At 33.4% G+C, this 12762-nt stretch overlaps 1 long non-coding RNA gene across 1 annotated transcript in view; it reads right to left on the reverse strand.

The window, feature by feature from the left end:
• LOC131484783 (uncharacterized) overlaps positions 1-12762 on the reverse strand; it is a 275064-nt gene that overhangs the window by 224547 nt on the left and 37755 nt on the right. Inside the window, exon 2 of the long non-coding RNA XR_009248445.1 lies at positions 261-357. This is a non-coding gene — a long non-coding RNA (uncharacterized LOC131484783). The remainder of the gene's footprint in view (positions 1-260; positions 358-12762) is intronic.

Consider the following 12762-nt stretch of genomic DNA (forward strand, 5'->3'; position numbering starts at 1 on the left):
TAAATCATATTGTGTAATCCTATTATTTGATGACAACGTAAATTATAAATCCAAATACCATGACTGTAGTGTAGACACAGAGAGCAAGTTTATAACACAAAGTACTTTTCACTCCTCTCTCAGAAGAGAGATACAGATCGACAAACAGACAAGGAACATGCTGAGGGAGAAAACCTATGAGAAAAACCTATGAAAAAATACCCAGGCATTCAACAATCATTAACTCTTAGAAAAACTGAATATGTGGGAATTAAACATACCTGACTCTATGTAAAATTTCATATGGTAATCTTTCACATTTCTTCAAAAAAGTATGTCCACTGAAAAAGGTGTATCTGATGATATATGCATCCCAAACTGCAGGAATAGGAAGTATAAGTAATACTTTAAAGAATAATTAATATTCTTCACATTAATACTAGTTTGTAAAAACAGGATCTGCTTTTAATTCCAAATTCCTATATTAGAGGCATGTTCTTGCCTCAAAGCATTTCTATCCCTGTTCCAATACCTTTCCTTCCAAAACTACCTGTCTCCCCCCATCATGACCTCTAGGAATGTATTCAAATGTGTATTTCTAGTGACACCTCCCCTGACATCTGTATTTAAAATTACACTCTTTTTAAAAGTAAATGTGAGGGGCGGCTGGATGGCTCCATCAGTTGAGCATTGGACATCAGCTCAGGGCAAGATCTCACTGTTTATGAGTTTGAGCCCCGCAGTGGGTGCCCTGCTGTCAGGGCAGAGCCCACTTCAGATCCTCTGACTCCCTGTCTCTCTGTCCCTCCCCTGTGCACTCTCTTTCTCTCAAATATAAAAACATTTAAAAACAATAATAATAATAAAAGTAAATTTGAAAGTGAATGAAAACTCTAGTCTACCTATGATGCTCCTAATATCCTTAACCTAGGGATTCTCAGTGGCAGGTTCCTTGCTTCTTTTCTTTTCCCTAAAAGATATGAACCTTCCCCAAAGTCCATACCTTGAATCTCTAAGCTTTTTCTTTATATTTCACTTTGAATTCTCACTAATTTCCACAACTTCACAACACATGTAGGTAAACTAATTCCAAATGTAGATCAAGAGATTGCAGGTAATACACACACACACGCACACCATATAATTCAATATATATTTCCAAGATTTAAAAATTAAGATAGAATTCACATACTATAAAATTCACCCTTTTAAAAATATACAATTCAGTTGGCTTCAGTAATTTTGGAACATTTAGTATTTTCACAATATTTGTGCAACCATAATCAGAACATTTTCCTCACACCAAAAAATGTTTTACTCAGCATTCACTCCCCATTATCCCTTCTCCTGGCCCTTGGCAACTGCTAATCTATGCACCCTTTGTGTCTGCTTTTTTCACTTAGCATAAAGTTTTGGGATTCATTTGTAGTGTAGCATCTATCAGCATTTCATTCCTTTCTATGACTGAAGAATATGTCATCCTATGGATACAACATATATGATTTATATATTCATCTGTTGATGGACATTGGGTTTTTTTCAGTTTTCAGTTATAAGACCAATGCTGCTGTGAATATCCATATAAAATTGTTGGGACAGCATGTTTTCAATTATCTTGAATAAGTATGTAGAAGCAGAATTGTAGGATTATATGGTAACTCTAAGCTTATTATTTTGAGAACTGCCCAACACCTTTTCCAAAGGAGCTGCACCATTTGACATTCCTACCAGCGATGTATGAGAGTATCAGTTTCTCCACATTCTCAAAAATACTTGTTATTGTCTACAGTTTTTTAATGTTATAGCCATCTTAATGTGTCTGAAGTGATATATTATTGCAGTTAGATTTCCCTAATGACAAGTGAGCAATGGTGGGTAGCTTTTGATATATTTATCAATAATCTAGGTATCTTCCTTGGTGAAATGTCTATTTGAAATCTTCTCCCCAATTTTAAAATTATATAATTTGCCTTTTTAATTTTGAGTTATAAAATTTTTTTTATATTTAATAGATACTAGACCCTTATCAAATATAATTTGCAAATATCATTTCCCATCATTAATTGCCTTTTTTCTTTCTTGATCATGTCTTCTAAAGCACAGAAGAAGTTTGAATTTGGAAGTCCAGTTTATCATTTCTTGTTGAGGGGCGCCTGGGTGGCTCGGTTGGGCGTCCGACTTCAGCTCAGATCATGATCTCACACTTTGTGAATTCAAGCCCCGTGTCAGGCTCTGTGCTGACAGCTGGGAGCCTGAAGCCTGCTTCGGATTCTGTGTCTCTCCCTCTCTCTGCCCCTCCCCTGCTCATGCTCTCTCTCTCTCTCTCTCTCTCATTCTCTCTCTCTCTCTCTCTCTCAAAAATTAAAAAACATTAAAAAAAATTATCATTTCTTGTTGCTTGTGCTTTGGAATCACATCTAAAGAAATCAATTCTTAATCCAAGGTCACGAAGATTAGAGCTAAGTTTTCTATTAAGAGATTTATAGTTTTAGCTTATATGTTTAAATCCTTAATCTGTTTTGAGTTATTTTTTTGTAGCTCATATAGTTGCAAACATATATATATACATAAATATATAGTATGTGTGTGTATATATATATAAATTTTATATATTATACATATAAATATATATATTTAATTTTGCCAAACTTGGCTTTTATGATATTATTCAAAAGTTTTCTTTCTTCTTTTATGTTTTTTTAATAACCTGAGAAAAACTGTCACATTTAAATCCAAATCACTCTAAACAGTCTCCAAAATAACTACATCTAACAAGAAGAATTAGACTCATGTAAAACCTACTTGTTCATTTATAAAGAGTAGAAAGTAAAGATCACAAACCTCAATGCAAGCAAGAAATTAAAACCAAATCTAGAAGAACTATCTTGAACTCCCACTGAAAATCTAAATCGACAAACACTGAGCAGAAAACTTATGAGAGCTAACCTATAAAACTTTCAAAACAGACTTTAAAACTTTTTTAACTAAAAAACAATGGAATATAGGTGCATAAAACATAGATATTTTGTACAATAAAATTTATAGTCTAGAAACTGTCTCATATATATATATATATATATATATATATATATAATTAATATGATAATAGAACCATTTCAGATAAGTATAGCAATGATGGACTTTTTAATAAATGGTACGATAGTAATTGTATAAACATTTGGGAAATGATAAATTTTAAATATATATCAAACACAAAACAAAATAATAAAATTCAAATAGATCAGAGACATAACTTTGAAAGAAACCACACAAATATTAGAGGAAAATATATATATATATATATATATATATATATATACCCCAATAAAATAATGTACAAAATACATGAACAAATATTTCAAAAATATATGCAAATGGTCCTTAAACATATGAAAATATATTTAATCTCAGATACAATAAGAGAAATGTAAATCACTACTACACTAAGATAATATTTCTTCGTTCAAATTGGCAGAAATTAAAATGTCTGAAAACATTTAACTAACAGGAACTTTGAAGAAATGGTACTCATCAATTGCCAGTAGAAATGCAAACTCAGCGGGGCGCCTGGGTGGCGCAGTTGGTTAAGCGTCCGACTTCAGCCAGGTCACCATCTCGCGGTCCGTGAGTTCGAGCCCCGCGTCAGGCTCTGAGCTCATGGCTCAGAGCCTGGAGCCTGTTTCCGATTCTGTGTCTCCCTCTCTCTCTGCCCCTCCCCCATTCATGCTCTGTCTCTCTCTGTCCCAAAAAAAAAAAAAAAAAAAAAAAAAAAAAACCGTTGGAAAAAAAAAAAGAAATGCAAACTCAGCTCATAAGAAAGGAAATTCAGAAATACCTAACAATCTATGTAAATATTTAACCCTTGTGATTTAACAATCCCAATTTTAGTAATTTAACCTGATGATACACATTGACCAAATGAAAATACTCTTAAAGTTACTCATTACAACATTTTTTTGTAGGGTATTAGTAAAAATCTAAATGTTTATATATTTCTCAGTCACAAAAAAAGAATGAAATATTGCCATTTGCAAGAATGTGGAGTTAAGAGTATATTATGCTAAAGGAAATAACTTAGAAGAAGACAAATACCATATAATTTCACTCACATGTGGAATTTAAGTAACAAAACAGATGGGGGTGCCTGGGTGGCTTAGTCGGTTGAGCATCTGACTTCAGCTCACATCATGATCTTGAGGTTCATGAGTTCCAGCCCCATGCTGGGCTCTGTGCTGACATCTCAGAGCCTTGAGCCTGTTTTAGATTCTGTTTCTCTCCCTTTCTCTCTGCCCCTCCTCACTCAGGCTACACCTCTCTCTGTGTCTCTCTCTCCTTCTGTCTCTCTCAAAAATAAATAAACATTAAAAAAAAAGAAGAAACAAAATAGATGAACACTGAAGGGGGGAAGAGAAAGGCAAACCTTAAAACAGATTATTTTTTTAATGTTTTTATTTATTTTTTGAGACAAAGAGAGACAGAGCATGAGCAGGAGGGGCAGAGAGAGAGGGAGACACAGAATCCAAAGCAGGTTCCAGGCTCTGAGCTGTCAGCACAGAGCCCAATGCAGGGCTCGAATTCACGGACTGTGAGATCATGACCTGAGCTGAGTCCGACGCTTAACTGACTGAACCACCCAGGCACCCCAAATAGATTCTTAATTATAAAGAACAGGGGTGCCTGGGTGGCTCAGTCGGTTAAGCGTCCGACTTCAGCTCAGATCATGATCTCCCAGTTCATGGGTTCTAGCCCCACATCAGGCTCTGTGCTGACAGCTCAAAGCCTGGAGCCTACTTCGGATTCTGTATCTCCCTCTCTCTCTGCCCCTCTCCCATTCACACACTCTCTCTCTCACTGAAAAATAAATAAACATAAAAAAATAAAAATGTATTTATAAAAAAAATTATAAAGAAAAACAGGTTTGCTGGAGGTGAGGCAGGCAGAGGGATGGGTTAAACAGGTGATGGGTATTAAGGAGGGCACTTTGTGTGATGAGCACTGGGTGTTATATGTAAGTGATGAATCACTAAATCCTACACCTGAAACTATTATTACACTATGTTAACTAACTGGAATTTAAATAAAACCTTGGAAGAAAAATAAATAAATGTCCATCTGTAGAAGATTGTTTAACTATACATTATTATATCCACATAATGGATATATGCAGCTATATATGCCACTTTATAAAAGAATAAGAAAGATCTTTGTGAGCTGATATAATTGGTTATATGACAAAGTAAACCTATCATACACTGACTTTATGTATAATAGGGAAAATTAAAAAAAATACAGAGATTTGCAATTTTTCCAAAAAACATAAAAAGAACAGAAACTTCTGAGATTGGTTACATATAGAGAATGGGTTGGCATTAGGATAAAATGAATGAGGAACTGGTGATATTTCTCTGAGTATGACTTGTATAATTTTGATTTTTGGAACTATGTTACATTTTTACAAAATTAAAGCAATGAATGAAATGGGTTAAATAAACAAAACAGGAAAGGGGAAGTAAATTATAGCATATTATACTAATAAAACTAAACATAATTGCATTTCAGATAAATAGCAATAACCATGCAAAACAGAGAAAATAAAATCCCATGTAACTGTAAAATACAGTACTCTGATCCTGTAGCTTCAAGCTAAGGAGAAAAAGAAAGCAATTATTAAACTCAAGTTAGTAGGTTTGGTTTCCACAGTAGTATGGATCAACAATTCTGAACCTACTTTCTGTATACCATAGAATTGAGCAAATAGTAAACATATGGTAGAAAATGGAAGTCAGGTCTCTCATTGTTGAAAAAAGAAGTTACAAAGAAGGAAAAGGAGGCTAAAATGAACCCTGAAGAGTTGAACCATAATTTGATGGAAACAAAATGGCCTAAAAGTTTTTATAAACAGATTACAAAGATACCTATATAGATAAAAGAGGGAGAAAGGATAGGCGCGTGCGTGCGCACACACACACACACACAGACACACACACACACACAAACACATATACATACAAAGAGAAGCATATAACAGATAAAAAACTTTCAGGCATTGTCCATAGAGCATGTCTAGAAGCACTAAGAATACCTGTCTAGATAAGACTTGATTTCAGGGCTGGGTAATAAGAGAGCAAGGCAAATGTAGGACAGAATAAGTGACAAAAATAAAATGTTACAGACAGGTCAAAATACACAGAATCCAGCTCTTATTAAGACATCTTGAATGTTAATAATAAGGTAGATTATAATTCATTACAAATGGAAATTTATGTTTCCATAGTCATGCAAATTAATGAATAATAAATTTTTTAAATGTGGGCAGGGTTTTTTTATACTGAAATGCTAACAAAAATTATAGAATGAACTGCAATAAGAAAACCTCAATGTTTGCGTTTTCTGGCCATTAATTGTTGTGTGTCTGCGTTCTCTAGAATGCAGACCTTGAGATGAAGGTTAGAATGTAAGATGTTTATCAGAAAGGATATTTGGGATCTTCCTCCAAGGACAAAAAAGGAAAAGAACCAGAATTGGGCAGATCATGTACTGTGATAACATCTCAAAACGGACTTTAGATTCTGAGGGTGGTGTGGCCTCTTAGTATTGTCTTGAGTTGGGGCAAGCTGTTACATTCCTGTATCAAAGAGTCACTGGATACAGGCCTTTCCAATAAGGAGGTGTTAGCTGCACTGTAAAAATGGCTTTCAATTCTGCGAACATAGTTGAGTGATCTCAAAGATCTTAGATAAATGAGAAATGACAAATTTGAGAAAGGAGGCAGCATGAGAATTTTCTAAAACTGCATACAATTCACTACATTGCCCTTTAAAACATTAATAGCAAATTAAGGCATATGGCATAATCTATCAGCCTACAGGTGTAACAATTCCAGTTTCACTTTACCTAAGGTCAAAGCATTGAGAAAAATAGGTACAGAGTGTCTCCTCATTCCAAAGGAAAGTGCTATAATCATCAGGGCACAGAGATTGACATACTTTCTTTCCACCTGTATTAATTATCATTCCTTCCTCTTGACTATTTGACAATAGAAAGATGATGGTTGAAGATGTAAGGAAAGTGCAATTATTTTTAAGAGCCATCAGTGTAGTTGTTTACCACCCTTCAATGCAAGTGAAAGATGATGCCCCTGTTTCATTTCAAGCCTAGTGAGAACAACCACATGGAGATTGCAGTTATGAGAATATAAGAATTTATAAACATAAGGATAACTCCTCTGTTAGGAGGACTAAAAGGAAAAGTTTATGTTAGGAGGTTTTGGTCCTTTGCCAGAACAAAGAGAGGTAGTTGCACAGAGAAGGAACAATACCTAATCAAAGAGAGGACAAAATTCTGTGTTTCACAGACATCAGGTATGAAGTCTAATACAAGTATATATATATATATATATATATATATATATATATATGCACACACACACATATATATATGCACATATATACACACACACATATATGTATATATATACATATATATATATGGTGTATGTGTGTATATACGTGTATGTATGTGTGTGTGTGTATATATATATGTATATGTATATATATATGGTAGCACTGAACATGATCATCTGTAGGACAAGGGGACACAAAACCATTTTTTGTGGAGTGGATCATGAAAACCAGTGGCTAAGGTAGAGTTGATCATGTCATTTTCACTTTGAACTTCATTAATTTGCTCACTTTCAAGTAAGATAAAAACTTCAAAAAAAAATGTTTTATGCCTGTGCGTCATTAACATGGTTGGCTAGCATGAAAGCAAATGAATGTTCCTAGGAATGATCTTAAGTACATTGTTATTTTTTCTGTGTGTAGTCAGTTTATTTTTAATTCTTACTAATATTCAGCTTTTAAGAGCATTCTTGTCAAAGCTGATGTAACCAAAGCCTAGGCTGGCAAAGAGAACTAAATAATCAGAGCTCAAAACAAAATTTGTGAGAGCTTTAAAATTTTTTTGAATTATCTTGCTTCTAGCCAAAGATTTGTAAACAGGAAAGGAACAAAATCCAGGCTCCAAGAAAACACTGTGTTACAAATATTAGATTGAGCCTGTTGAATATCTTGTTTTCTCCTCTTGTAGAGGAGGCAGAATTTAAATGGCACTTAAGACACCAGAGCTTCTATTCTGCCAAATGAACCAAGATCCTGCCCAGACATCAAGACATTCAACAAACCTTCCAAACCAAAAATTAATGTGCATGTGTGTTCACGTGCGCGCGCGTGCGCGCGCACACACACAAACACACACACACACACTTTCCAACTCAATTTCTTAGAAAAATTTCAATGTTCTATTTTTTCACTGTTCATAAATGCTTTAAATAATAATGAAAAAAGTCTAAAAAGATACTTTACTAATGAATCAGTAAAAAGAGTGAAAACTGTCAAGAAGCAGGTGAGAATGTTAAGGGTTCCTAATGTATCATCTTATGCTGTCAAATTGATTGTGATACAATTTATTTTTCACTAAACATTCTCATTTAAGTATATCTCCTTTCTTCCTGGAGAATAGAGTGCACAGTATGTATTACGTGCTCAATTACATTCTTCACTCATTTGTCCATCTCAACTCAGAACCTCAAAGTGTCTCTCTGCTCACCCATGACTAAAAGGAGCTGAGCAAATAAATATCCAATCCTAAATTGTTGACTACTGATAACTCACTCCGATCCTCTTGGCTCTGAAATTGCTTTCTGACAAGCCACATTTACACTGCTTAACTTCCAGCAGCAAAATAAGTTCTTAAAAATAATCTAGAATAACTCAATTTGAAATGGTTTTATCTCTAAATAGGCTCCTCCCTGCCGCCCTCCCTGGATCTCTTTCTCTCCCTCTTTCTATGTTTAGTAATTTATTAACATTCTTTGCAACATAATTATTTTTGAATGCTCTAGTTCTCAGTAGTCTCTTCATTTCACGGGAATTATAATTAGAGTATTTTAGGGATATCACATGCACTATATGGTATTCACCAATGCCAAGATTGCTATGATGAATTTTACTAGTTTGTCATGTTTATGGATGAAAAACTAAAGCCCAGGGAATTAACTAGCAAGAATGTAAACAAGATTATCAGACTACTTTATTCCTTATCTTCCTTCCACTATATCGGATGATAGTATATAAGATAGCAGCAATTCAAAATTTGGGAAAAAAGCACAATAGGATTGACTGGGGTAAATATAAAGTGTCCTGAAAAATAATTATAAAATGTAGGTCACCAAAATAAGTTGTGAATATATTAAATTTCAAAAAATGTTGCAATTTTTAACACAAATCATAAACACCACTGAATATAAGTGCATATTTATTTCAGATGGATCTTAGGACAACTCGTGTTATTTTGGAAAGAACACGCAACTTAGATACCTATATACGGAATTTGAATGTTGGTTGTTTCATTCAATACACCCAGGGCTTTGAAAAGATTGCTTTCACTTATTAGCCTCAATCAGCTATACATTGCAGGCATATACATTGCAGTATTAATTCATATATTACAAGGTCATGAGGAGCTAATAAAATATGTACATAATATTTTATTGTATATGTATATAATATGTAAAATAAATGCATATATGTATATATAATATGTATATAATATATTTACATGTACATAATATACAATAATATTTATAACTGTAAAATAATATGCAAATAAGTCATATGACTATGTTCTTAGATCATAGCAGCTACCTAGTGTTAGGACTACTTCTGACTAATATTAGTATTAATAAATACATCAATAAAATATAATAGGTAAAAATTAATCGTTATTAAACTTTACTCTGCCATGTAGGATCTACAGATCCTATTTAATAAAAGAAATAAAACATTAAAAGACTACAAATGATTTTAATTAATTTTTGTTTAATAGAAATATTCTTAAAACAAAAATAACCCCTTCAAATAGAAAATATTTAGATAAATATACATTCTGTTTAACTATTCACAGATGAAAATAGTTTTATTGCCTTAAATCCACAATCCATTTTGATAATACCTATATTCCAGTTACTGACTAACTTGTTTAGACACTGTCAGGAAATAAGTTTGTTTTTTGTTAATAACCAGAGACCATACTCAATGAACAAATTCTATGATATTGAGCTGCAGATCTCTCTATAAAAAAAAAAGTTGTGTCATTCATACATATGAGACAATGATATAAAGTTCTTAACTTCAACTACTAGAAAATTCAGAAAACAGGTAAGTATCCTAAAGTCATAGCCCAAATACAATCTACTAACCAATCAAAGCATATTAGCAATAAAATATAAATGTAAAAGAAAAAACATGCATAAATATACATTGTGGAGTCTTAGTTATTTGTCTTTGTGGGAGAATATAAAACTAGATGTCAAGCACTATTTATTAATTGTTTTGAAAGAATTACTTAAAAATATTCTCCACATAATTTGAGTATAAATAGGGATATATATTTTTATATTTAATGATTTTTCCTATGATGTTTGTAAAGAAAAAAATGAGTTGGTGTCAATACTTAGATTTAAAGTGAAAGCTTAATTGTCAAAACTGAAATGATATGCCCCTGAAAGAATAGTATCAAATAACACAGATAGTTATATATATCAAGGTTATTTTCATAAAACTGTCTTACAAAAACAAAACACAACCATTAAAGTTTTCTCCTCTATTATTTTTTGAATTATATAAAACAATCAAGAAATCTAAATTAAGCAGGGTTATTTTAATACCCTAATCATGTAAGTGTCTTAGATATTTTCTTACAAGGAAATCATAGCTGAAAGTGGTATTCAGGAGATTATATTGGTAAAAAATAGGTAAAAATTGATGAAGTCATTAAATTTTCAAAAGTTATAAATTATCCTGCAAAGCTTCACTGGCTGCAAATTAGCCTGTGCTGTAGCCCTCTGCTAACAATCTATAGATCATTTTATTATTCATGAATTTTAGTAATTTCAGGACACCACAGGTCATCTTATGCTCATTTATTTGCTAAACACCTTGTGCTAGTATGCCTATGCTGAAAAATTGCTACTATTTACTCCCTGTGAAACACGCAAGCAACAAAGTGCCGATTTTGGCCCCAGACATCCAGTATGCCAGGCTGCACATACATCTTGCTGTCAGTGAAATAAATGAGCCCTTAAATTGGCTGCAAAGCTTTAAGAACTGAAATTTATATGTCTAGTTATCAAACAGAAAGTTCAGAACACCTGTCAATATGAAACATAATTGTGACAAACTGTTACATTTTACCTTTAACTTCTCAGTTTTAATATGGCAGGTTCATTATAAAAAATTCTACAAAACCTAAGTCAGCAACGACAAAACAATCGTGACTCGTGTGTGTGTGTGCGTGTGTGTGTGTGTGTGTGTGTGCGTGTGTGTGTGTGTAATAGCATTGCCATTTAAATACTGGGTCATACATCTGCAGATGAATAACATGTCACAAATAGCCAGATTATCAGACTTTACTTTGAGCAGAAAGTCAAGTCCCAATGGATTTGCTAACTTCAGTAAACATTTAGATAACTTCCTAGATTTATACCTTCTTCACAAGTTACTCTCAAAATAACACAAATTCTGAGGATAGTGTTTTATTTCAGCTTGTAATCATTAGAGATTTTGACACTTTGAAGGATACTAAATATTGTCAATCCCTTTATATATGCTTTACAGATGAAGAAAACACTCTTTTAAGGGTTATGTGACTTGCCATAGAAAACAAAGCCAGTGATTAACAGAGGAAGGGGCAGTGTATAAAAGGGAGGGGACTTTATTACTCTGATTACTAAGTAGGACAGTATAACTTTTTTCTTTTAAGTTTATTTATTTATTTATTTATTTATTTATTTTTTGAGAGAGAGAGAATCCCAAGCAGGCTCCGCGCCATCAGTGCAGAGTCCAAAGCGGGGCTGAAATCATGAGATCATGACCTGAACTGAAACCAAGAGTCAGACGCTTAACCAACTGAGCCACCCAGGTGCCCTAGTAGGATAATGTAACTTTAACAGAAACCATGGGAGACACGTATTAAATATTTTTAAATGCTCTTATGTGTGTTTTATATTAAATCCTGGCCACAACTCCAATTTTAGTGTCCTGCTCAAGTTGGTCATGCACAGGCTGCATTTTGTGAGGCCGTTATTCAAACTCCACCATCTAAAATTTAGTATTCACATTTTTAAACCACTACGTTAAAGCCCAGAATCCCAACAATGACTAAAACCCTTGACTACATCCAAGGTACCTCCTTGTTTCACTATTCCACGTCTCATAATACTAATTTACCATCTAATGTATTTCTCTTTAAAGGCATCATGACATTTGCAGAATAAACACATCCAGCCTTCCAAACAAAAGTCTTTCCGGGATGTATTCTTTCGTAAACCCTGTGTCATAGATATGCACGAGAGCCAGTTTTTGTGCACAAACTGCAGGAACTAAGTGAAGGGTGACTCTAAAAGAACTTCACTTCTCCACTGGTTACACTTTTTTTTCTTTCTGTTTGCTCAAGGACAGTCCTTCTTGTACAAAACTGTACAGATCTTTCATAACTATAAAGATGGCAGACATTACTCAAACTCATTTCAAGTAACAATATATTAAATTTAAACTTTCCATTCAATTTGAAGTGTTCAAATGAGACATTTGTAAAATAATGCAATGTCCGTATGACTGTATCCTCCCCATCAATATAGCTCACAAAAGAAACCAAGGATTATATCCTACTCTTCTTATGAATTCATTTTGTGTGGAATTCTCAAGGCAACAGAGCAGCTTTAAT

The sequence above is a fragment of the Neofelis nebulosa genome, chromosome 1, assembly GCF_028018385.1.
Source record: "Neofelis nebulosa isolate mNeoNeb1 chromosome 1, mNeoNeb1.pri, whole genome shotgun sequence".
Lineage (NCBI taxonomy): Eukaryota > Metazoa > Chordata > Mammalia > Carnivora > Felidae > Neofelis > Neofelis nebulosa.